Source organism: Triturus cristatus, chromosome 3_1 (assembly GCF_964204655.1).
Source record: "Triturus cristatus chromosome 3_1, aTriCri1.1, whole genome shotgun sequence".
In the NCBI taxonomy this organism is placed as follows: domain Eukaryota; kingdom Metazoa; phylum Chordata; class Amphibia; order Caudata; family Salamandridae; genus Triturus; species Triturus cristatus.
The window spans coordinates 234,406,605-234,432,956 of NC_140583.1; the positions used below are offsets into that span (position 1 = coordinate 234,406,605).

The 26,352-nt window shown below is 46.0% G+C and overlaps 1 long non-coding RNA gene across 3 annotated transcripts in view; it reads right to left on the reverse strand.

Annotated features, from left to right (window-relative positions):
- The window catches only part of LOC146859991 (uncharacterized), a 48,878-nt gene that overhangs the window by 18,958 nt on the left and 3,568 nt on the right, over positions 1-26,352 (reverse strand). For all 3 annotated transcript variants that reach the window (XR_014979077.1, XR_014979075.1, XR_014979076.1), the window contains exon 2: positions 16,393-16,626. This is a non-coding gene — a long non-coding RNA (uncharacterized LOC146859991). The remainder of the gene's footprint in view (positions 1-16,392; positions 16,627-26,352) is intronic.

The following is a 26,352-nucleotide window of genomic DNA, read 5'->3' on the forward strand; positions in this document are numbered from 1 at the left end:
GGCATGAAGTGGAGTGGCGTTGAGTAGAGTGCCATAGAGTGGAGTGGCAAATAGTGGAGTAGAATTCAGTAGTGCTGTAGAGTGGAGTGGGAAAAAGGGGAGTAGAGTGGAGTGCTGTAAAGTGGACTAGAGTTGAGTGGTGCAGACTGAAGTGGTGTAGAGGGAGAGTGTTTTAGAGTGGAGGGGCAAATAGTGGAGTAGTGTCGCAGAGTGGAGTGGGGTAAAGTGCAGTACAATGGAGTTCCGTAAAGTAGAGTGGAGTGGAGTGGAGTAGAGTGAAGTGGTGTAGAGCGAAGTGGCATAGATGGTGTAGAGTGTTGTAGAGTAGAGTGGCATATAGTGGTGTGGAGTAGGGTGTCATGGAGTGTCAGAGAGGAGTAGAGTGTCGTAGAGGGGAATAGACTGTTGTAGAGTGGAGCAGAGTGTTGTAGAGTGGCGTACTGTGTGGTGGAATGCCGTAGATTGGAGTGGTGTAGAGTCAGAGTGAAGTACAGTGAAGTAGAGTGCAGTAATGTCATAGAGTGGAGTGACGTAAAGTGAAGTAGATGAGTGGCGTACAGATTACAGTGAAGTAGTGTAATGCAGTGGAGTGGTGTAAAATAGTTGAGTTGAGTGGAGTGGTGTAGAATTAAGTGGTGTAAAGTTTTGCAGAGTGTTGCAGAGTGGAGTGTCAGAGTGAAGTAGCATTGAGTGGAGTGGTGTGCAGTGGCGTAGAGTAGAGTGAAGTAGAGTGTCGTACAGTGGAGTGGTGCACAGTGAAGGACAGTGGCGTATAAAGGAGTTGAATGTCGTGGAGTGGAGTTACATTAAGTGAAATATGCATTGTATGGTAGCGTGGTGCACATTTTCAATTGAAATTACCATTATATTTGCATAGACATACAGTTTTACTGATAAAACTATACAACACACAAATTCTAATGTGCGGAAATCAGCATTACCTGTTGTATGGATTTGTTTGATCCTATTAAAATATGTTTCCACCATACTTGAGAATTTGAAAAAATGTGCTTCATTTGTACTGCCCTAATTCTGATATATTCCGAAACATATATACAGTTCCTTTAAAGGCATTTACATTTTGTTGTGTGCCAGAAAAAATAACATCCTACAGCCTTTTTACATTCCCATACGTCAATAAGATAATCACATACATCTTGTCACTTTGCAGTGGAGAAAGAAAAGTCAACACCAAACTCCCTGTGAGACAGAGCCTAACATTTGACCTCAATCTTATTATGAACAGCAGATGTGACAAGATAAAAATATTGTTTAAAGACCTGTTCACTGCTCATGCACTTTTGAACTCCAGCATGGTTATTTTGGGGGTGTTTCTTCCAGTGCCCATGGCATCAGCGTAAAATTGAGGAACAGGACTGCTTAAGTTATGCTATTACTAAAGGGCATTGACTGCAATAAACAAGCAGGTAGACACAGATTGATGAACCGGAGTGTCAGTGATAAGTAGAATCAGCCATGCAGAAAGATAGGAGGCAGAAAACCTTTTTCAAAGGAATACAGCAGTTTACTGCTGTGAGTAAGCATACAGAAGATAACAAACAAACATCTGGACTGCCTCGTGAAAAATGAAAAACAGAGTTCCCTCAAAATGAGCCAGTCAGAGAGGGAGGGACAAAGACATGCTGGAGAGCATGAAACAAATAAGGCCAACAAATAGAAAGCAAGCAAAAGTGAGTTACAAATCACAAATTAATTGATGAGCAATGGGCTGAATGCAGTCCTAGGGAAGCTTTCAGAACGCCCCCAATAATTCTCCCGCAACCAGACAGCTCTGCTATGTGGAAGGCTTTGTCTTAAAAAACACAGAGAGGTTTAGTTTCTCCTGCAGCATTTACTCCTTTTGTTACAGCTCTGCGAGGAGACGCTTGTGAAGTGTAACACAATTTTAGATAGAAATCTCACCACTAGGCCCATACATGTACATGGTCTGTATATAGTGTCAGATTTAAGATTCTATCTCCACTGAGTGAGTAAAAACAATAGAATAACTGAATAAATATATATTTGTGTCATTTTAAAGGGATCACTGACAGAATATCAAGGACAAAAATATTGTGTGGACAGAAAATCATTTAAAAAATATCGGAAACCAAAATATAGAGACGGAAAGCTCCAAGTACCTTGACGATATATTGTCAAGGTACATATATGTGGAGTTAAGTATAGTAAAATGTTGCTTTCCCATAGATACTTACCTTCACGATATTCTTGTCCTTGATGTTCTTGACACGATTTTTTGTCCATACAATATTTTAGACTCAATATTTTGTCCAAACACCTTTTAAAGTCTTTATCACATTTTTTCATGACATTTGTTACATTGTTAACATCTTTTGATGGCTCGGCTTGCGTACTGGCTCTTAGAGCCAAGCTGAACATCTGGCTCAGCGCTACCTAAAGCTGTCCCTTCCCAGAAACTAAGTGTTACCTACACCCTAACCGCTGGACTTACATCACTGTTTTCCCAAGAACTACAAATAGAGATTAGAGGAATCAGGAAGCTCCTTGCTCTATGTTACCTGATTGTAGCAGGTTTACTGAGAGAAAGGAAGAGGGGGGAATTTTGGCCTTACAAAAGGTGGAGATGGCAGATCACAAGGCCCCCACCACTCATCAGGACTGGCATTACTTTTTTGCTAAATATAACAAGATTAGGGAGTGTAGAGGTAGGGCCTACGTAGGCGCTAAAGGTGGATACGTCCTCCACTTTAGTATCAGTTATAAACAGAAGGATCCACCTTGAAAAGGAGGTACTGTGGAGACTGAATAAAAGGGATAATGGTGAGTGAGTGTCCCTAAACGTGTTAGGGCACACTCAGTGTTGTTTAAATACCCCTCACACACAAAGAATGGCCCATGGTGTCATGCTTCATCATAGGGGTCTTCCCGTCCCGCTGCGGGACGGGGCGTGCTGCGACCTACGACTACGTGGGAGCACTTTTGATGAAGTACTATGTGTGGTGTAAAGGGAGGGTCTATTGAAGTTGTGAATATGTGTGTGTTAAAAAGCAACTGGCCCAAGGAGACTGAAAAAAACTTTAATTAGTCCCAAGAGGGCTGGAGCTATTAAAAACAAAAGTGCGGAGTTTGCCTACGTAATGTGTGGTTACTCCTTGTGGGTCAACATGTTTCGATGCGGAGCATCTTCATCAGGACAGGAAAAAGATCCCTCCCAAATAGGAGCATGTGCTTAGTTATATACAAAAGTGAGACAGATGCAGTAAATGGTGCACGTATATACAATACCTAATCGTATGTATATGAATTTATATGTAAATGAGGATAATGCCTCATGAACCTAGAACGGGTAGGATCGTAATGGAGCCTCAATTGTGCCCTGACTGAAAATCTCAGCTACGAGTCTGTCCCTCACGGAAGGGACAGACTCGTAGCTGAGATTTTCAGTCAGGGCACAATTGAGGCTCCATTACGATCCCACCCGTTCTAGGTTCATGAGGCATTATCCTCATTTACATATAAATTCATATACATACGATTAGGTATTGTATATACGTGCACCATTTACTGCATCTGTCTCACTTTTGTATATAACTAAGCACATGCTCCTATTTGGGAGGGATCTTTTTCCTGTCCTGATGAAGATGCTCCGCATCGAAACATGTTGACCCACAAGGAGTAACCACACATTACGTAGGCAAACTCCGCACTTTTGTTTTTAATAGCTCCAGCCCTCTTGGGACTAATTAAAGTTTTTTTCAGTCTCCTTGGGCCAGTTGCTTTTTAACACACACATATTCACAACTTCAATAGACCCTCCCTTTACACCACACATAGTACTTCATCAAAAGTGCTCCCACGTAGTCGTAGGTCGCAGCACGCCCCGTCCCGCAGCGGGACGGGAAGACCCCTATGATGAAGCATGACACCATGGGCCATTCTTGGTGTGTGAGGGGTATTTAAACAACACTGAGTGTGCCCTAACACGTTTAGGGACACTCACTCACCATTATTACTTTTTTGCTGACTCGGCTCTAGGGTTGCCACCTTTCCAAGAGAAAAATACTGGCTATTTGCTTGTGTTTTAGGAGTCTGCAAAGGTCGGGTTATAAGGTGACCACCTGACATGGAGGCAAATTCAAGTCAGGACTGTAAAAATTCTGGACAAAGGGTCAAAATTCAGGACAAAAATTCAAGACAAAAGGTCAGGTTTAAGGGCACATCCTAGGAGAGGCCATACCCCACTAATGTTATCAGTGCATTTGCCTACTGTTTTTTATATTGCACTATTTATTCACTGTGCTTTGTATGTGATGGGCTTTAGGTATGCTATATTTGGGTGGCGTTTTATGTCCTTGTTCAATAGTAAATTGATACACTTAAGCATGGTGTCAAGGGCATCACTTCTATCCAATATTTCTTGGAGGAGAGAAAACAACAACAAAACTTTGATTGTCTTTTTAAACATTTTAAAATCCATGGCAAACTGTTTGGGCAAACATTAAGCAGCATTGAATTTGAGTTGGTTGTTGCCGGTGGGGCCTTCCCACCCTCATTTTTAGGGGCGAGCACATTTTTCCTCATCACAGTATCAACCAGAGCAAGGGAGAAAAAACACAAAAGTGGGAAAGAAAGAGGAAGAGAAAGACAAAAAACAGGGCCAAAGGGAGAATGAAGGGATTAAAAAGAACCTGCAAGATAGAGATAAAGAGGCAGGGAATGTCTGGGGGTGGATGGCTGAGGCATGGGGTGGACTTAAAACTACGCACCTTGGTAATCAGCATCCCCAATGTTTGAAACACTGTCCTCAGGCTTCTGAGCAAAATGTTGGGCCCTGGAACTTATTGTTTTACAAATGAATCACTCCATTAGAGTATATGACTTTTTCACCTTCTACTAGTTTAGAGATGTTGAACATCTGGCTCAACTCACCCTCCGCTAGTGTGGGCGGCATCCTCACATCTAATATCAGGATGTGAGGAATCCACAACTTGTCTGTAGTCTCACACAGTTTTTAATTTGTAAAAAAGGAAGTGCCAGGGCCCTTGTCAGGAGACCAATGCAGCTTGCACCACCCATTGCCTATGCCAGTTTGGTAAACAGCTTTTTGTTCGCATGCTAAACAATGCATGCCATAACAATGCGGTCGTTAGAACGACCGTGTTGTTATTTCGCATACCGTTACAACGCAAGTCGGAAGAACGACTTGCGTTAGGGGGAAGAAGGTGTTGGATTTAAAATCCAACACCATCCCTAGTGTCCGCACAGACTGGAGTTTGAATAGTAAATTATACAATTCCAACATCCAGCCCCCTAAAAGCAAGTCGTTCTTCCGACTTTCCTTGTAACGGTATGCGGAATAACAACACGGTCATTGTAACGACCACGTTGTTATGGCATGCGTTGTAAACGCATGCGAAAAAAAGGCATATATTCTGCCAGCGCTGCCAATGACTGAACAAACACACCTATTAACCATCACACACTTACAAGTGTGACAATTCAGACTATTCCAGGCCCCCAAAGCAATACAAATGGCATAAGTGACAGTTATTTGTCATCTTTGTAAGTGTTCTGCTCGACTTTCCTGGCCTTCTTGTGTTAACAAGTGATTGAATGTGACTTCAGTCTCTTACCATTCAAGCCTAAGGGTTAGAGTAGTGGATGGAGCCTATTTACTAGGCACTTCGACATGATTCTGTGCTCTTCCCCATAGATCAGGGCTTGCACATATAGCCTAGGGGATAGATTAGTTAGTATTAGGGATAACCTGTCCTGTAGTGAGGGTATTTCATGGAGCCGTGCTGAATGCAGGCCTGGTAGGCCTCAAACGGGAGATGACTCCATCTTTCTTTCTGCTCCGGCAGCTTGGGATTCTTCTAGGTCAAATGCAATGTTTTAGTTATGAGGTGTTATTCGCTTGGAGAGAACCGGTTCAGGCCGGCCCTTATCGAAGGATTGTATTTTTCTTCATGCCGAAGACACTACATCAGGCCGGCCGGCTGGGAACGTGTCCTTGGTACGGGGAGGTACAAGAATTTGGTGGGCGGCAGGTTACGGGTCGGAATTTTCCATGAGGAAATGCACCTCTATATTAGTGAAAGTTTGAGGCAGTTACATGTTCAGTCCGTAGGCGGCATCTAGCCGTTAGCAGTAGAGCTACTACTTATTCCAGGGAAGACAGACGCCATCTAGAAGGCGGAGAAGAACTGAGAGACAGATGCTTTCCTAACAGAATAACCAGAGAGGAGAGAGTAGCCGATAAGGAAGAGGTCCCAGTGACTCGGAGAAGGGTGATTCCAGGTGAGCCGAGACACAGACGAGAAGGGAGCCTAGATGACCACTGAGTGCAGGCTACATACTACTAAGGTGATGTCGACCCTTTCTTATTAGAGTGTACAACTTAATCTTTCACTTTTCTTTGCAGGTTATGCGTTATATCGTAATGTTATGTAATTGTATGTGTAATGAGTAATAAAGTATCCAGTTTGTAGTGAACCAACATATGCTGTGTGTTCTTGTATAAGAGGGTAGTCTATTCTTCTAGTCAGCTGCGGCTACATGAACAGATGTTAACCCTGATCAGGTAAGTGGTAACTGAATAAGGGAAAGAGGAGCCCCTCAAACCTGAGAACAGGCTATGCCCGAACTGGCAATCCTTGTGTGATCTGATGAATAGTGAGACTGATTCCCTTTTTGTATGTTATGGTGATCATAGGATGAACTGTCGTATGAGACTGCCGTCTGGGTAGAGAGGTCTGGGTTCGTATGGGACCCAGAGGCCGCCACTTGTGATACTGTCGTATGGGCAGAGAGGTCTGGATCCGTATGGGATCGCGAGGCCGCCGATTGTGCTGAGACTGCCGTCTGGGTAGAGAGGTCTGGGTTCGTATGGGACCGCGAGGCCGCCACTTGTGATACTGTCGTATGGGCAGAGAGGTCTGGGTTCGTATGGGACCGCGAGGCCGCCACTTATGAGATCTTGGTATGCATAGTAGGAATCCCCTGTCCTTAGGTGATAGATATATGTGGTTGTAGGATTGTAAATAGGTTCTAGGGAGGGGGTAACGTTCTGGCTGGGTTAGTGAGGCTCGGATGAGCGGGTTCTATCTGATCCGAAAACCCAAGCAGAACATTTGGCGTCACGAACCGTTTACGAAACCTGTGTGCGTTGTGGTTGTATTGTGTTTGCCTTTGGCGCGTGCGTGGTTTTGTTTGTATCTACCTGCGTATAATTTTCTTTTCTCTTTCTTCTTTTTCTTTTTCTCTTTTTTTTCAAAAATGTTTTCTAGAAAGTCGAAATCTGCTTTTAAGTTGCCCGTTGATATTCCCGGTTGGGATTCAACGCCTTATGAAGCCTTAGCCCGTGAGTGGGCTGATTCTACTGGTTTGAGTGAGAATTGGAATTCTTTTTGGAGCTGGCGGAGCCGGCTAATGTGATTACTTGCTTACAGAAGGCGCCGGTATCTAAGGGTGATGAGCTTCCCGTTTTAGGGCGCAGAGGTTGGATTGTTCTGTCTGCGTACAGGCTTCTCCATGAGAGGTTGTTGAAGTTGCAGAACTTGCATAAGGATTTGGAAGCGAACTTTGTTGAGATTCAGAATGCTCATACTTTGTTACGGTGTCAAAATAAGTTGCTTGCTGACAAACTTGAGACGTACCAAACTATTGCCGAGAGAGCGGCTGTGCGAATTGCTCGTTATAAATACAAGAATCGGCGTGGTCGGGTTTCGACGCGGAAGGTGCGTCTGGTCGTGGCGAAAGCCGGACTGGATTGGAATCCTGATGAATGGGATGGTAATATCTGGAACTCGAGTGATTCTCCTTCCTCGGGTGAGGAGTCTGCCAAGCGCGAGTCCTCTCGCTCCGGCCGTGCTTGTAAATCTGCTTCTTGCGCCTCTGATGGTGCACCCCGTGATTGCGCTCGTCCTTCGAGCGGGGTCGACGCTTCTTCCACTGATTGTTCCTCTACGTGTACTGGTCGAGCTCCTTGTGATGCTCATCCCGCGGTCTCGGCACATCCAGTTTTTCGACGGAAGGTGCAGCAGGCTCCCGGTGCTCCGAATGGTATTGCTTTAGACTCTTTGGAGGATTTTACTCAACAAGAAATTAGTGATATTTTGCAGCGATTTCGGCAACGAGTTGGTGAGCCCTTGCTCACATGGATGGTGCGCCTTTATGAACTGGGAGCTGCTGGCATTATGTTGGATGCTGGCGATTGTTTGAAGTTTTGTTCCTTGAGTTCGGATTCTACTGTACAGGATCATTTTCGTAACTTTAATGGTGGTGGTCAAATTTCTTTGCTTCAATTGGCGACTGAGGGTTGTAATCAAAAATATCCTACTGAGTCTGACTGGCCTGTGAATGACAAACCGTGGTATACTTTGCGCGATGCTGCGCAACGTCTCAAAGAGGAGGTGATGAAAACGGCAATTTTTCTGAATACTGCTGACCGGTTGCTTGATGCTTTCTTGACATCTTCTGTGCGGAATCGTATTATTCGTTCTTCCCCTGTTGCTTATAAGCAGGTCATGATGACTTTATTGATTAATCAGACTGGTAACATGTTATCTGTGGTGCTGGAATCGGTACGCCAACTCGGTGAGTTGGGTGAGTGGTTTAAACCTGAACGGCAGTCCCGGCCTGACACTCGTACTCCTGGTGAAAATAAATTTACTAGACGTGATATGTTTCTTGCTCTTCTGGCTGATGGTGTGCGAAAGGAGGACATTGATGGTGAGACTACTTCTCGTTTGTGGGAAATGTTTCGCAAACGTGGCTTGGATCGAAAGGAGGGTGCCCGGCGTGTTCGGACAACTGAGTGTGATCGTGGTTTTTCTGACGGTAGCGGTGATGACGACCGCCGTGGGCGCTCTGATCGTCGTGATGATCGACGTTATGCGCGTGATTTGTCCCCCCGTCGTGAGAGAGACAGGGAGAGAGAGGGGGAAAGAGAGAGGGGGAGAGATGATTATGTTAACAGCAGACGTAGAGATGATAGGGATCAATCCCCTGAGTTGAGAAGGAGAGAGGATCGACACATATTGGCCGATCGAAACCCGCAGTACAATGCAGGGAACAGTAATCCATTTCGTAATGGAGATGGATATGAACAGGAGGTATCGATACCTAGGAACCGTGAGAGTCTTTATCCTGATTTATCCTGGTACACAGAACACAATAAAAAGGACTAGGAAATAGGTCAAGCTCCAGTACACAGATGGGCTCACAGAGATAATAGACCCTATGTAGATATTGATATTTATTGGAGACATCGTAATATCCAAAGGGCCCGAGCATTGGTAGATACAGGAACGGAGGCCACTCTTATTCATGGAAAATCACAGAAGTTTAAAGGTCAGCCTTTTACAATTACCGGATTAGGTGGAAAGGAAACTCCCGCAGTTCAAACCTTACTTGAAATGAGAATAGGTAGAATTCCTAGAAAAGAATACTCTGTATTAGTGGTGCCACTCTTAGAATTCATAATTGGAATTGATATTTTGAAAGGAATGACTTTGCACTTAGATGATGGATGTTACCAATTTGGAACTAAACATTATATATCGTCCAGGCCTGTACGGGTTGGTCGTTTAAGAATGCCCCCCATAAAAGTTCCTCAGGCGACAAAAGTGGTTCGTCAGAAGCAGTATCGTATTCCAGGTGGTCATGAAGAGATAAGTACCACTATTCAGGAGTTGGTGGATGCAGGAGTTATAACCCCAGTTACTTCTGCTTGGAATAATCCTGTTTGGCCTGTACGTAAGAGTGATAATTCTTGGCGCATAACTGTTGATTATCGAGAATTGAATAGACACACACCCCCTTTGACTGTTGCAGTACCGGATGTTATTACCCTAATTGAAAGAATCCAAAAACATCCAGGTACATGGTATGCGTCCACTGATATTGCTAATGCTTTCTTTTCGATTCCGATTGCCCCTGAGTGTCAGGAACAATTCAGTTTTACGTGGAACGGGCGTCAAATGACGTTTAGAAGTCTTCCTCAGGGCTATGTGCATAGTCCTACGATATGTCACCGGCTGGTGGCAGAGCATCTGGCTAAGGTACCAGATCATCCACAAATTCAGATATGTCACTATATTGATGATATTTTGATCCAAGGTGAATCACAAGAGGATGTTCAGACCCAATTGGATAGAGTCATTGAGTGCTTGCGTGAGAAAGGTTGGGAAATCAACCCGGATAAATTACAAGGTCCGTCCCAGGCTGTGAAATTTTTGGGTATTAAATTGGCATGAAGGGCACCGAGAAGTGATCCCTCAGGTTAAACAGAAAATTCTTGATTTTGCAGTTCCGAGAAATAGGAAAGAAGCCCAAAGCTTCATTGGTTTGTTTGGATTTTGGCGCCAGCATATTCCTCATTTGAGTCAAATATTGACCCCTTTGTACCAGGTCACTCGTAAAAAGAATGCATTTGAATGGGGTAAACCACAGCAAGATGCGTTCAGTCTGGCAAAAGAAGCAATTCAACATGCTCTGGATTTGTGGTCTGTATGTGATGGTGATGTGGATTTGAATGTGTCTGTACAAGGCCTTTATGCGAATTGGAGTTTGTGGCAGAAACAAGGTAAGAGTAGAGTACCGTTAGGTTTCTGGACCAAAAAGTTACCTGATGCTGGTGAGCGTTATACACCTTTTGAGAAACAGCTACTTGCATGTTATTGGGCTCTGGTGGATACCGAGCAATTGACTTTGGGACATGATCTAGTTTTGCGACCTGAAATTCCTATCATGCAGTGGGTTATGAGTTCGCCGAAAACTCACCGAATTGGACACGCTCAAGAGGCGAGTGTGATTAAATGGAAATGGTATATACAAGACAGGGCACGTGTGGGACAAAAAGGAGTTGCATCTTTGCATGAGCAGGTGGCACGGGCGCCATCAACTGAAACTGAGAGTGAATGTTCCGTACCCTTAGTACAGGAGTCTCCTGTTAAGTGGGGTAAACCTTGTGATGATTTGTCTGCAGAGGACAGAAACCATGTCTGGTTTACGGATGGTTCAGCAAGGTTCATAGGGACGAAACGGCATTGGAAAGCAGTGTCCTATAATCCGATCACACAAAAATTGCTGAGTACAACTGGTGAGGGTAAGAGCAGTCAATTTGCTGAACTCTATGCTGTTTATCAAGTTCTGAAACAAGAGTTACCTGGCACATGTCATATTTTTACCGATTCTTGGTCTACTGCCAATGGACTGGCAGTTTGGTTACCGACTTGGCATTCCCATAGTTGGAAAATCCATTCAAAGGAATTGTGGGGAAAAGAATTATGGCAGGAGATTTGGGAAATGCTCCCACAGAGTACTGTTACAATCTTCCATGTGGATGCTCATACCCCGATAGACTCTCTTGACAAATTCTTTCATAATATTGCAGATGAGAAATCTAAAATTGCTGAGGCAGTGGTGGACACGCAAGATTCTGATATTGCGGGATTGGCGAAATGGGCCCACCAGAAAGCAGGACACTTTGGAGAGAAAGCCACTAGCAGGTGGGCTGCTGATCGAGGAATTTATATTCCCCTAGATTTAATTAAAAATGTTATTCTACATTGTCCCATTTGTCAGCATATCAGGCAGCGCAAAGTGCCCCAAATTGTTAAAGGTCATTTACATCGCGGGAAATTGCCCGCTCAAATTTGGCAGATTGATTACATTGGTCCACTTCCTATGAGTAGGAATTGTCAATATGTTTGCACCATTGTTGATACATACAGTGGCCTGTTGGTGGCCCTTCCCTGTAAGCAAGCTACCCAATTAACACTATTAAAACATTGGAATTGATTATGATGTATTATGGTGTGCCGTTCCAAATTCAATCTGATAATGCATCCCATTTTCGTGGAAGATTGGTACAGGAATTCTGTGTGGAAAACAATATTGAATGGGTATTTCATATACCTTATTATCCACAGGCCTCGGGTCTTGTGGAGAGGTTGAATGGCCTGCTAAAAGACCAACTTCGCAAATTAACAGATGACAAGTATAAGAATTGGCGAGATTTTTTGCCTCAAGCGCTATTGATTTTGAATAACCGCCCTTTTCTAAATGCTGAATCCCCACTTATGTGTTTGTTTCCTCCGAATGTTGATGCTAAACCTAACGAGATCAGAGAGACTGTGATGTACTGGGAGATTACTCCCGGAGCTTTGGCTCCATGCAGAGCGACCCCAGGGTCGGCAGGTTTAGACTTGCATGCCATGGATGACACCATTATAAAAAGTAAAGATCGAGTCATCATTGAGACAGGTGTTGGTGTTCCGAAATTTCCAGGTGGTATCTGATTAATTGCCCCTAGATCGGGGCTGGCTGTAAAAGGCATTCAGGTGCTTGGAGGAGTCATTGATAGTGATTATCAAGGAGAGATTAAGGTGCTCCTGCTGAATAGCAGTGAGGTTGACCTACTGATACATAAAACTGACCGAGTGGCTCAATTGCTAATAATGCCTGTCTTCAGTGGTGAGATGGTAAAAGGCACTGCCCCAACGTTGCTAACTGTACGAGGCCAGAAAGGTTTTGGCTCCACCGACAATCCTGGGGCCAGAGTTTGGGTGCAGTCGCCTAAGAATCCCCCTGAACAAGCAGAGGTCATTGCAACCGGTCAAGATAATACCATTTTAGTTATGAGACCAGGGAAAGATAGCTGGGAAGCAGTCCCGGCTGACAAATGTTACTTACGAGAATGAATAATGCCTGTATTTGATGGTCTTTCAGATCATTCTTTGGACTGTTGCTGCAGGATGTGTCGGCGTCGGACTGTTTTCGGGCTGGTGCGACGAGAGAGGAGGGATCCCATCAACCCGGGATGAGTGGAAAACCCGAGTGTCGCGTTCCTTTGCTGCGTGGGATTCGTCATCGAACTTTTGGACTTCACTAGCGAAACGGGTGACTAGCGCCCCTCATTTCTGCTTGACACCGATGAGATCAGTAAACGACATTTTGGCAACTTGTTTGGTTGCTGTCCCTGCATCGTTGGAGACTTTGACTCATATTTTCAATATATCAGCCGCTCGCCCCAATGTTCTTCTGGGCGATTTCGCTACCAATCAGTATTGCCCCTTGTGTACTGAACTGTCAGATCCGCTACCCCCCATCCAGTCCCAAATAGTTACTTATAATATCACACAAGGTGATTTGTGTTTCTTCCTTACGTGTAATCCTAGTGCAATTTCGGAATGTATGCGTTTAAAATTGAAAGGTGCCACCTCATTCACCACTCATGAACGGACTTTGTGCTTTCAAAGGACACCGAAAATATGTACTTCTGTTCAGAATAACATGACTTGCAAGAGTATGGTAGTTGCCCCCAGTCATTATCGCACGATGTTACTACCTGCCGGATGGCTTTTCTCATGTGGTAATACTTCCTGGCCATATGTCCCCGCAAATATTTCTGGAGGCCCTTGTGCCATTACTAGACTAAGCTTGCTCATGTTTTCATCACATCCGAATGCCAACTCTCGTGTGATTCGAGATACAGTGAGGTTACAGGAGGATTGTGACTCATCTTTGCATTTATATTCTAAGTCCGAATACCTTAGCCTGGCTATTTCAATTATTGGTGTTCCTGCTTTGGCAGTTTATAATGCAAAATCTATTGAGAAAATGGCCTGCTGGATGGTGAAATCCATTAATAATACTTCTACAGTCCTGTCGGACATGCTATTAGACGCCCAGGGTGAACGAAGGGCTATCTTGCAAAATCGAGCGGCCATTGATTATCTTTTGCTTAAACATGGACACGATTGTTCTGATTTTGAGGGTCTTTGTTGTTTTAACTTGTCTGATCATACACAATCCATTCGAGCTCACATTAATAAGCTACATGACTTAACAGAAGAAGTTAGAAAACACATTGACCAGGGCTGGTTTGACTGGCTCTTTAATTGGTTACCTGATTTACATATGTTACGTCAAATATTAGGAGGTATTCTGATTACTATCGGCATTTTGATTTCCATCTGTTGCTTTATTCAGTGTATTCCTTCACTACTTCAATTCTGCACACCTGGTAATAGACATAGATCAGTTAGTTTTGTTTCATATTATTCTTCCACAGATGTTAGTTCTGTTTAATGAATGTATAATAGACTGAAGTCAAGGGTGAAATGTTCTGCTCGACTTTCCTGGCCTTCTTGTGTTAACAAGTGATTGAATGTGACTTCAGTCTCTTACCATTCAAGCCAAAGGGTTAGAGTAGTGGATGGAGCCTATTTACTAGGCACTTCGACATGATTCTGTGCTCCTCCCCATAGATCAGGGCTTGCACATATAGCCTAGGGGATAGATTCGTTAGTATTAGGGATAACCTGTCCTGTAGTGAGGGTATTTCATGGAGCCGTGCTGAATGCAGGCCTGGTAGGCCTCAAACGGGAGAGACTCCATCTTTCTTTCTGCTCCGGCAGCTTGGGATTCTTCTAGGTCAAATGCAATGTTTTAGTTATGAGGTGTTATTCGCTTGGAGAGAACCGGTTCAGGCCGGCCCTTATCGAAGGATTGTATTTTTCTTCATGCCGAAGACACTACATCAGGCCGGCCGGCTGGGAACGTGTCCTTGGTACGGGGAGGTACAAGAATTTGGTGGGCGGCAGGTTACGGGTCGGAATTTTCCATGAGGAAATGCACCTCTATATTAGTGAAAGTTTGAGGCAGTTACATGTTCAGTCCGTAGGCGGCATCTAGCCGTTAGCAGTAGAGCTACTACTTATTCCAGGGAAGACAGACGCCATCTTGAAGGCGGAGAAGAACTGAGAGACAGATGCTTTCCTAACAGAATAACCAGAGAGGAGAGAGTAGCCGATAAGGAAGAGGTCCCAGTGACTCGGAGAAGGGTGATTCCAGGCGAGCCGAGACACAGACGAGAAGGGAGCCTAGATGACCACTGAGTGCAGGCTACATACTACTAAGGTGATGTCGACCCTTTCTTATTAGAGTGTACAACTTAATCTTTCACTTTTCTTTGCAGGTTATGTGTTATATCGTAATGTTATGTAATTGTATGTGTAATGAGTAATAAAGTATCCAGTTTGTAGTGAACCAACATATGCTGTGTGTTCTTGTATAAGAGGGTTGTCTATTCTTCTAGTCAGCTGCGGCTACATGAACAGATGTTAACCTTGATCAGGTAAGTGGTAACTGAATAAGGGAAAGAGGAGCCCCTCAAACCTGAGAACAGGCTATGCCCGAACTGGCAATCCTTGTGTGATCTGATGAATAGTGAGACTGATTCCCTTTTTGTATGTTATGGTGATCATAGGATGAACTGTCGTATGAGACTGCCGTCTGGGTAGAGAGGTCTGGGTTCGTATGGGACCGCGAGGCCGCCACTTGTGATACCGTCGTATGGGCAGAGAGGTCTGGATCCGTATGGGATCGCGAGGCCGCCGATTGTGCTGAGACTGCCGTCTGGGTAGAGAGGTCTGGGTTCGTATGGGACCGCGAGGCCGCCACTTGTGATACTGTCGTATGGGCAGAGAGGTCTGGGTTCGTATGGGACCGCAAGGCCGCCACTTGTGATACTGTCGTATGGGCAGAGAGGTCTGGATCCGTATGGGATCGCGAGGCCGCCGATTGTGCTGAGACTGCCGTCTGGGTAGAGAGGTCTGGGTTCGTATGGGACCGCGAGGCCGCCACTTGTGATACTGTCGTATGGGCAGAGAGGTCTGCATCCGTAGAGGATCGCGAGGCCGCCGATTGTGCTGAGACTGCCGTCTGGGTAGAGAGGTCTGGGTTCGTATGGGACCGCGAGGCCGCCACTTGTGATACTGTCATATGGGCAGAGAGGTCTGGGTTCCTATGGGACCGCGAGGCCGCCACTTATGAGATCTTGGTATGCATAGTAGGAATCCCCTGTCCTTAGGTGATAGATATATGTGGTTGTAGGATTGTAAATAGGTTCTAGGGAACGGGTAACGTTCTGGCTGGGTTAGTGAGGCTCTGATGAGCGGGTTCTATCTGATCCGAAAACCCAAGCAGAACAGTAAGGTATATAGAATTAATATACAACAGTTGCTGTGCTCATCTCTAAATAGTACAAACAGCACCACCAAGTGGCAAGACTGTCATAAGTGCTGCTGTTGGCAATTAAGTGCTGGTGCCGAGCACCAGAAACCACTGGTTCAAATTAATCCCTGGTCTCACAGCCTTAAGAAGGTTAAACTGCTGCACTAGAGTGTCTGCTGGGGTCTCTACATGTCTCCTAACTGTGAGGCTGGACCACCAGACTCAGAAAATTAAAGAGCAGGATGAAGTAGAATTTAGATAAGGGTCAGCAGCAACTGATTTAAAGGGTTGTTTCTAAGAATCACACAAATAATGAAGATAAGAAGAAGGTGTGACAATTCCTAAAATCAGATGGGCCTGCTATGAGTATTGTGTAGTATTACATACCTGCAGAGTAGTCTCAACAGAGAGGCCAGAAGAGAAGCGGCACCGTCAAGTGGTTGAACAAGCACCACCTCCTCACGGGCAAACTCTGATGGTGCAATGGTCCGTTGGTTGTGCTTGTGGAAGGGGGTCAGGGGCTGGACCACTTGGAAGTTTGGGCCCAGAGGAACTGCCCACTCTATCAATGTCTTCTTACTCTGCAGTCAGCCAAGGCCGAACCAGTGGAATGGCTCAACCCTACGTGCAGAAGAACATGTAGAATCTTTAAAATATTTGAGATGTAAATTACACAACAAACAAAATGTAAGAACATGAAGACTTTAAAATGTAGAAAGTATTCCTTTAACATATGAATCCTGTTTGGCGCAGCAGGGAATAGTGACTTGTGTATTTTTAGTACTAGGAAGTCTCTGCCTGTCACAGAAAGCACTGCTAGTTCAAACGCTTCGTAAGTTTATAAGCTTTGTTTTGACATTAGTCTTCTTTCTTCAAATGCGCAAATCATTATTTGAAACCTGCATTACACACATTATAAGATAGGCTGCCGCAAAAAATGCAAATATATTTGTGGTTAAAGATAAAAAGCGCTTCTCAAGTATAGATTTTTAGAAATATGCCGACCTACTGTAAACATTTTTTAGAACTGTCCATTGTCCAAATGACCATTAAAAGCATCCACTACATGGGGAGCTAGAGAGCCAGCTGCAAGATGACCCCACTTTAGTGCAGCTCTGCTGGCCTCATCATCCATCACCCGCTCTCTGGCCGCGGTGATCCTGGAATATATGGATATATGGAGCTGCATCCGTAGGAAGGAACTCCCATGAACCCTTCTATCTGCTTTATTTACCCTGTGCAGCAGTATTTAATATGCAGTCATTGCCGCCCCTCTGTGTCGAGTAAGTGCAGCATGGGGAGAGTGTGGTGCAGCCCTTGGAGGACAGGCTAGGGGCCGTTGCAACATCTCCTACTCCCTTGTGAAAACAGATATGAGTGATGAATGAAAAATTTCCTAGCTGACGTAACGGAAAGTTTCAATTCTATTAAGGACTCGGAGGCGAGGATTATGCTTTAGCTTTCTTCACTTTAATATTGCAGCTCTTCAAAGTCAAACAAATAAACTACTATTCCCATGCAACATAGGGAATAAACAAATTTAATCATAGACTGTCCCAGGCTAGAGTGTCCTCCTTATGCACCAATCAGCAGTCCCCTTGGGGTTGAAAGTCCTTTGTTTATGACTGCCCCTCCTCTTTCGTCGCTCGGTCAACCAGGTAAAACCCTTCAGGAATCCTGTTTGTGCGAGTCCCCTGGAAGAAAATAAGATGGCGTAAGCGACAGTCATGGCTAAGGTTTAGCTCTGTGGAGGAAACAACATTGCATATACATCAACAGTCGACTGGAAAGGTACATAAACACTTGACTCACCCTATTACGAGGGAGGGAGGACAATGAAGATGTACCCTGGGTGGGATAATCCTCGCCTCCGAGTCCTTAATAGAATTGAAACTTTCCGTTAGCTAGGACATTTTTCACTCTATGTCAGGACCAGAGGCGAGGATTATGCTCGTTTAAAGCTCCCGAAAGCCCCGGGACGTCCATCGTCCCCTGTAATCCGCCACGCCATCAGTGTTAGGGAACCCTGTTCGATCAATGGGTGAGGAAACCCGTCCGGACTCAGAAGAAGATCGGGAAACTGGGGGAGTAGGATTGGAGAATCCCAGGAAAGTTCCAGTAGAACCGGAAACCAGACTTGAGATCTCCAAATCGGCGAGATCAGAACAATGGACGCTGCCTGCTGGCGAACTTGGGCTGAAACCCGGGTTATCATTGCAAATGGAGGAAACGCGTAGCCCTGTTCGTTCCTCCAACCCTGAAGGAAGGCATCTGTGCATTCCGCCAGGGGGTCTGGTCTCCAGCTGAAAAAACAGGGAAGTTGGAAGTCTACCCGAGAGGCAAAAAGATCTATTGAAAAGGGCCCCCAAAGGGTTTGTAGATCCGCAAATACCCCGGGATGGAGCTTCGAGAGACTGAGATCGTGAAAGTAGCGTAAATGAAAATCTGCCACCTGGTTGTCCTGCCCTGGCAATACTGCCAGAGACTCGCCGCCAAATCCGAAAGTGCTCTTGAGCGAGTGCCCCCAAGGTGGTTGATATAACGGACCGCGGAAGTGTTGTCCATCTTGAGGAGGACACACGAACGAACTGAGTCTCTGGTCCAACACTTGATGGCAAACGAACCCGCCAAAAGTTCCAGGCAGTTGATGTGCAACCGCTGTTCCGACAGAGGCCAAACTCCTCCGGTGGTGAAGTCGCCACAACGCGCGCCCCAGCCTGACCTGCTCGCGTCTGACTCGATAACCACATCGGGTGCTGAACCGAAAATGGCCCGCCTATTCCAGGCTTCCATGTGCGTCAACCACCATTGTAGTTCTTCCCTGGTCTCCGCCGTTAAGGACACTTTGAATGAATAAGGATGACCCCTGCGAAGATGAACCGCCTTCAGGCGCTGAAAAGCCCTGTAATGTAGGGGTCCCGGGAAGATGGCCTGGATGGATGCCGATAGGAGACCCACTATCCGGGCCAACTGTCTGAGCGAGATTCGAGTCAGAGTTAAGGCTCTCCGAAGCTCGTGGCGAATTTGTCATTTTGCGTGCAGGAAGGCTGAGGGTAGAAGCCACTGAGTCTATCAGGAAACCTAGAAAAACCACTGTTTGCGAAGGCACCAGAGTAGATTTGCGTTCGTTTATGACAAACCCCAGGTTCTGCAGGAGATTTACAGCCGTTTGCAGCTGTCGTGACAAGGTGCTCGGATCTTGCGCCATCAGCAGGATATCGTCTAAATAGACAATGAGTCTGAGTCTTGACGCCCGCAGGCGTAAAACTGCCGGTCTCAAGACCTTGGTGAAACACCAGGGGGCGGAGGAGAGACCGAAAGGAAGTGTGGTGAACTCGTAGGTGTTGCCACGCCACTGAAACTGAAGGAACCTGCGATGGGGGGGGAAAAGACTGGCACCGCCAAATAAGCATCTTTGAGATCGAGGCGTGCCAACCAATATCCTGGGCGCAAAATGTCTTGCAAGAGATGGATTCCCTCCATCTTGAAGTGGCGGTAGACTAGCCACTCATTGAACTCCCGTAAATTGATAACTGGGCGTTGACCTCCGTCCACCTGGTCTACCAGAAAGAGGTTTCTGACAAAACCTCTTGGGTGCAACACTGTTCTTTCTATAGCACCTTTGGCCAAAAGGGCCTCGACCTCCTGGTCGATGAGCTTCGCGTCTACCTCTGAAAAATAAAGTGGCCTGGGGGGCACTGATTGCACCGGCGAGCCGAGGAATTCTATATGGAAACCCCTGACTGTCTGAAGCACCCAAGCATCCCCCGTGATGGAAGTCCACATTGGGAAAAAATGCGCCAGACGGCCCCCCACTTTTAGATGGGAAGAAGGGAGAACACTCACCGGAAGTATTGGAGCCGCCTCTGTTCCTGCCTCGTCTACCCCTGGTGGGGTAGAAGTTCTCGAAGCGTGCTTGATCTTGGTACTGCCCCTGGTTAGAGCCTTGTCCTCTGGTCTGATTTGGACGGCTGGACGAGCGACCTCTGCCTCGTCCGGCCCCTCTGAAAACGCGGGGGCGAAAGACTTTCCTAATAGAAAATTGGGCTCTGTCCAGGGAGGTGAAAGTATTAACAAACTTCCCTAGCTCTTTGATGAAAGGTTCCCCAAAGAGGCCACCTTGAGCTACAGGACCCGCTTCTGTGTCTGCAAGGTCTCCCAGCTGGGGAGACACCTTAATGAGAAGAGACCTGCGTTGCTCAGTGGACAGCGCGCAGTTGGCGTTGCCTAGAAAAACTACCACTCTCTGGGCCCAAGAAGAGAGATGGTCTGGAGAAATTAGAGAGCCCGAAACCTTGGCTTCCTCTGCCATATCTGGGATGACGTGGGACCCGTGCTCACTACGCCACTGGAGTCAAGCTATCCTGGCTGATGACGGCTGATAGCCAGAAACCGGTCCTAGGATGCTTGATTCCGGTCCAGGGAAGACATGGCTTGGCAGTTCGGGCTGGACTGTTCCCATGAGGCACAGGGTCAAGACTGATTTGCATATGGCCATGTCTAAACTGGGGTAGTGTAGTGGGCAAAAGAACCATGGATTTAACCCAGATCTCTTGACTGGGGGAGAATGTCTGCATTGTCAGCATTCCGTCCATCATTTGTTTGTTGTAACGCTCCTCTGTCATATCTAACATTTTTGTAATTGGCCCCAAGATATCTAAAAGTTTATCTTGGCAGGCACGCCATGAACGGTCTATCCCCTTTTTGGGGTCCTTGTCAAATTTCTGGAGAAATGTCGCCATTCTGGGGTCAATTTTGGGTGTCGCCGCCACTTTGCCATTTAGGGTGGAACGTGGACAGTCTGCCCTAAGGCAGTTACGAGTGGCTGGCTCCAAAGGTCGGCGAATTCTGTTGGCCACATACTGGGCGACCTTTTCTGACGGAGCCCAATCAGAGGATCGTGGATGTAAAACATCATCCGGGTCCAACATATCGGCACACAAACTCGTGTCTGTTACAGGGGATTTGGCAGGGAGCCATGGGCGGGATCGCTCCGGAGAAGCATCCCCATCACCCTGATCATCCGGGTCTCCTCCTGGGGGAGAAGAAGGTACCGGTGGCGGACTTGAAACAGAGTCTAACGGGGCTTGCAACTGGAAAGGAACGCCTGTTTAAGGCGAGCAAAGGGATCAGAACCCGTTACCACAACCCTAGCCCGCTTTGGAGGAGGTGACTGTGCACCTGAAGTAGAAGCAATGGCAGCTGATCCAGAAGCCGAGGCCCGTGCGGCCTTAGACAATTTCTCACAGGCTTGTTCAATTTTCTGCAAAAGTCGCTCCTTTAAAGGGGTTATGGCCAATTCCACCGCCTTATAAATGGACTCATCCACCGCATTGTAAAAGTCATCACCCCAGGGCATTGCCCCCAAGGGGTCCTCCTCCCACTGTTCCTCATACCCAGCGTCGTGGGAGGCGTCCATAATAAGTGGAAGAAATATGGCCAAACCCTGAACAAGTTGTTCACCAAATTAAGGATGGCTGGGCAGCAGCTGGGATATGGGCGGGCGAAGCTCGCAATTTTAGAGGCTTAAAGCCTAGGACCCAAAACGCCCTGGTGCAATATATGTAAAAAGGGCAGTCTGCCTAACACAGGTCCCTGCAGAAAAACTGCGCCACTGACCCCGAAGGAAACAGGGTGTAAAAAGGCCTACGAGTACAGACCCCACAGCAGGAAACACCACCTGCAAATCTGCCTAATGGCAGTACAGATCCAGTATCACGGGCGTTCACGGGGCGTAAAAGCCTCTAAAGAAGGCTTCAAAATATATTACAGGCCCTTGTCAGGGGCGTCTGAGGCAGACAAAGACAAGGCTCGCTTCGCGGCGGGCCAGCGCTGGACTCCGATGCTGTCAGAATGCTCGGAGTCTTCAGCGCGCCCGCCGCGTCAGAGGATGCACCATGCGCCCTCTAGTGGCGCTCGGAGGCAACCGCAAGCTGCACCAACGTCGCCGCAAGGGAGGACGAACCTCCCACGGCTGTCGCGGACGCAGAGTAGCGGCGAAACGCTATGGGCTAATCGAAAGAGTTACTGCGCAAGAAATACTTTAGAAGAAGAATATACCAGAAATATACAAGCTGTGAAAAAGCGCGCTAACGGAAGTGGCGCGCGCGTATCAAGCAAACGCTCCCTGAGGGAAACAGCAACAGTCGGAACTACGCGCACAGAAAAAAGCACACAGCCGACGCGCAGGTAATTTTACATATCGTAATCGCTTAAAGAACAAATACTGGCAGTTACACTTAATAAGCGCAACGTAGCAGATAAGATTTGAATAAGGCAAGAAAAAGGTGACTTAACTCGGCTGCCGCAGCGAAGAAAGAGGAGGGGCAGTCATAAACAAAGGACTATCAACCCCAAGGGGACTGCTGATTGGTGCATAAGGAGGACACTCTAGCCTGGGACAGTCTATGATTAAATTTGTTTATTCCCCATGTTGCATGGGAATAGTAGTTTATTTGTTTGACTTTGAAGCGCTGCAATATTAAAGTGAAGAAAGCTAAAGCATAATCCTCGCCTCCGGTCCTGACATAGAATCACACTTGCTTCAATAAGATTAATACGGTACATATCACAGCACAGGCATGGCATAGATTGAGGGAAAGGAAGGGTTTGACTTTGTTACACCCCCCGACCTCTGAGCACAAGTCAATTTCACAGCTCAACAAACTACACATTCATAAGAGGGTAAAACTTTATTGATACATATTTATCATAGACATCAGCAAATTCAGAGAAGGAGCAGAGTGCACACCCTAGATATGTTCTTATACTATAGGCTGAAGGCCGTCCTCGAGCGTGCACAACATGCTTACCACAATGCTTGGATGTTTGCTGGCCATGGACACACCCTGAAAGCTAGTTGTGTCGCTGTCCGTCTCTGCTCAACAGGATGCCCCTGTATGTGTCACCAACTTCAAAAATAAATGGAGGTCTGAGAGTATTTCTGCTCTCAGACGGCGAGGCTCTCATCGAGCAGCAAACCTCGTATGATTCATTTTCGCTATTTATCCTCTACTGAGTCTCAGTAAAATGAGGCTGGGCATGCATTCACACGGCTTTCAATGTGGTGTGTCTGATGCAAAAGTTATTCATCTTGCATGGCAATATCCACATGTTCATGGGTACTGGGCTGAGGTTGGGGTCACCCTGTCAGAAATGGTGAAGGAGGACCTCTGCTTGGACGTCATGATGGCTTTGTTGGGCTGGTTGCAAGAGGACAGCAACAGACAGTTGGTGGCACTTGCACTATTCCTAACCACCACAACAAGTGTCTAAACATTGGGGTAGAGGAAAAGCACCGACCAAGACGCGATGGCTATCTGACCTTGCTTACTGTGGGGAGGAAACTAAACGTATGTAGTGCTTCATCCGCCCTCCTCATGACCCAAGGATATTTGGAAGCATACTTATCAAAAGAGCCATCTGCAGCTCTGGGGCTTGCAACTGAGCCTATAGCCGACGCGGCCTGAACTGCGTCACACGGCTAAGCAGAGTGTAAGGTTAGACTGGTTGGTATTAGTGCCACGTAGTGGAGGTAGCTCGCCTTGGAATGGCAGTTTTCGCTGTTCAAACCTGCAGAAGTGGCATGTGTTCTTCAGGTATCAGGCAGAGGTTGGTGGGTACAGAGTTGCTATTCCAGTCATCAAGCATTGGGAGCACAATCTAGATGCCTACTGTTTTTGGTCCTGTTGTCCACCGTTCAAAGTGCCAGTGCTCAGTTGCAATTGATGCTATCAAAGTGAGCTGTAACTCTTCTCTGTATTCTTCAATAATAATTCATACAAAAAAGACTTTGTCCACCGGGCCGAATTCCCAAACCCAGTCCATGTCTGCAGGCTTAAGAATTATTCTCATTTTTCCAAAGCACCTGTAGCAGTACTTCGAAGAATTTCTGACTCTCCGTTTTCGATGCTCTCACTTGATTTTTCTATTCTATTGTAAGTTAATAGTTGGCTTTGCTGGCTCGTATTGAAAGGTATTCGATTCATTTTTTCCCCCAAAAGTCTTGGGACTGGTAGTTCAAACAATTTGCAAGTTTATAAGCTTTGTTTTGACATTGCACTTCTCTTTCTTCAAATGTTATGCCTTGCACCTTGAATACCTCCTTAAGAATAAAGACCTGATTACGAGTTTAGGGGTCCAAGTGACAGCCAAACAAACGGAGGCATGGCAGCTACCGTTGCACAGGTGGTCCGACCACCGTTTTGCAGTCAGATCGCCATGGGTCTGCCGCAACCGCCGGGGATACGCAAGCCCTCAACTTGTGGAGTAATGATATGCGTTGTCACAACGCGGTCGTTGTTATGACCGCGTTGTGACAGCATGCGGGGTCACGGATGTGGGGTGAAGGTAGTTTACCTGCTGGTAGTGCTGCTGCTGCACTGCCAACCATAATATGACTTTCCTGACCGGCACACTTTCCATGGCAGTGATCCTGCCATGAAATGTATGGTGGTCAGGAAAGTAAGGGGGCCCTACAGGGCACCTTGGTGCCCCTGTGAATAGGAGTGCATGCAGGGGGGCAGGGTGTGGCCCTCTGTGTGCATGAACCCCAGTTCCTGCATGGAACTTGCTTTGGCGCTCCAGCAGGCTGTAGTGCAAAGGCTCACATACAAGCCTTTAAACTGCATCGCCGCAGGACAACTCCACCGCCCGCCAGACCACTAAATGATTTGTAATCTGGCAAGCGGGTGGCTGACGAGTTTGGCGGTCCTGGAGCGGAGCACTGGCATGGTGGTCTGCTCCAAGACTGCCAAACTCATCATCAGGCCCCAAGTCTTGACTTTGTCCAAGGTACTGAAGATAGAGTCATGGAGGATTCTTCCAGGAGGACTATTGTTTGCTTGTCATGAACTTTCTTAACTTCTGTAGAAGATCAGCAAGAGCACATATTTAAATCTTCAACGACTCATCTTCCGCTGCAATGCTAGATATATTTATAATAACTACGATTTCAGGAAATGTCAGTTGGGTAGAAGTTGAAATCCAGTGAACGATCCCAGTTACTTTCCATGGAGTGGGCTCTCACCTTATACACCTGAAGAGGATGTGCAGACAATGCAGCCATTCCTTGGTAGCCGACTGCCACCTGAGGATACAAATGGATACAAATCATTGTTTCACTCCTGGACCACTTTCTCCAGTAAGGCCCCTGTGATGTCTTGCAGGTCTGTAGTTTGAATCCTGGCAGAGCAATCGCTGCATGTTATCCTTTCAAAGTCAAAACCTTACCCCTATATTGCTAGTTTAGATCTGCAGTGCCTGAAATGGCTAAAACTGTTTTGGCACTATATAAAAAACACATTCTGAAAACATTTCCTTGCTCCTAGACATTAGCACGAGGAACTAAATCAGAAGTTTATGAAAATTGCAGGGCGTCTGTTCATTTGCGCCCATGAAAATAATTATTTTGGTAAATATACGTAAATATTATTTTTTTTAAAACAAAGATACAAGCACATATGCCACAGCCCAGTTTGTAACACCTTCACAGGGCCCCTCAATAAAAATACATCTTTGTAACCAGAAAGCTTCAACTGACTTCCTAAATGAACATCTATATTGTTACCAAGCAGCCTCTGTGTTGGCAGATTAACCCATTGCTCACATTTACATTTCTGTCACAGATGGAATTAACCCCTTTGTTTTAGTCAAAAGGCTAAATTTATGGACAATTGCCATCCGTTGAAACATCAATCACGGACAAAGGACATTAGGGTTAATTTCAGCACACTCTTTAAATTAAGCAGACGTGGTCATCCTACCGGGACATGACTTTAAACAAAATTGTATGTATTTATAAAAGCATCTGTATGCCTTTATTTACATTAATTATTAGTTATGAGTCATTATCGCAGCTCTAGAACACACTTAAAAGTGATATCTATTTCTGTTTGCTATTTGAAGTATATACAGATAAAGGCGAAACATCTGCTTTTGGTGACGGCATACTGCTGTACCGACCAGGACATCAAAATACCGGTGACGCAGGCAGAAAGCTATTAAGGTGGCACAGCCCTGCCAAGTGCCACGCATCTAGGGTTAAACTAGCCCCTATAAGGGCTATCTGTGCGTTACTGCAAGGTCATAAATATGTGACACATATAAAGTGATCTCAGCTGACAGTTTGAAAGCATGTTGATTTTGTTGTAGGAAATGCGAAAGATGAACCCGCTTTAGAAAATACGAAACATGAGAATATAGCGAAACAACAAACCCAAGCGGAAACCACATAGTGGTTTGTGGTTAAAAAAACAGTTTAGGCAAAAATCCTGCACTCACGCGAGCAAGGTGAAAAGTTAACTTAAGGAAGTAGTGGAATAGGAAACTTAAAAGGGTTTTCTGTTA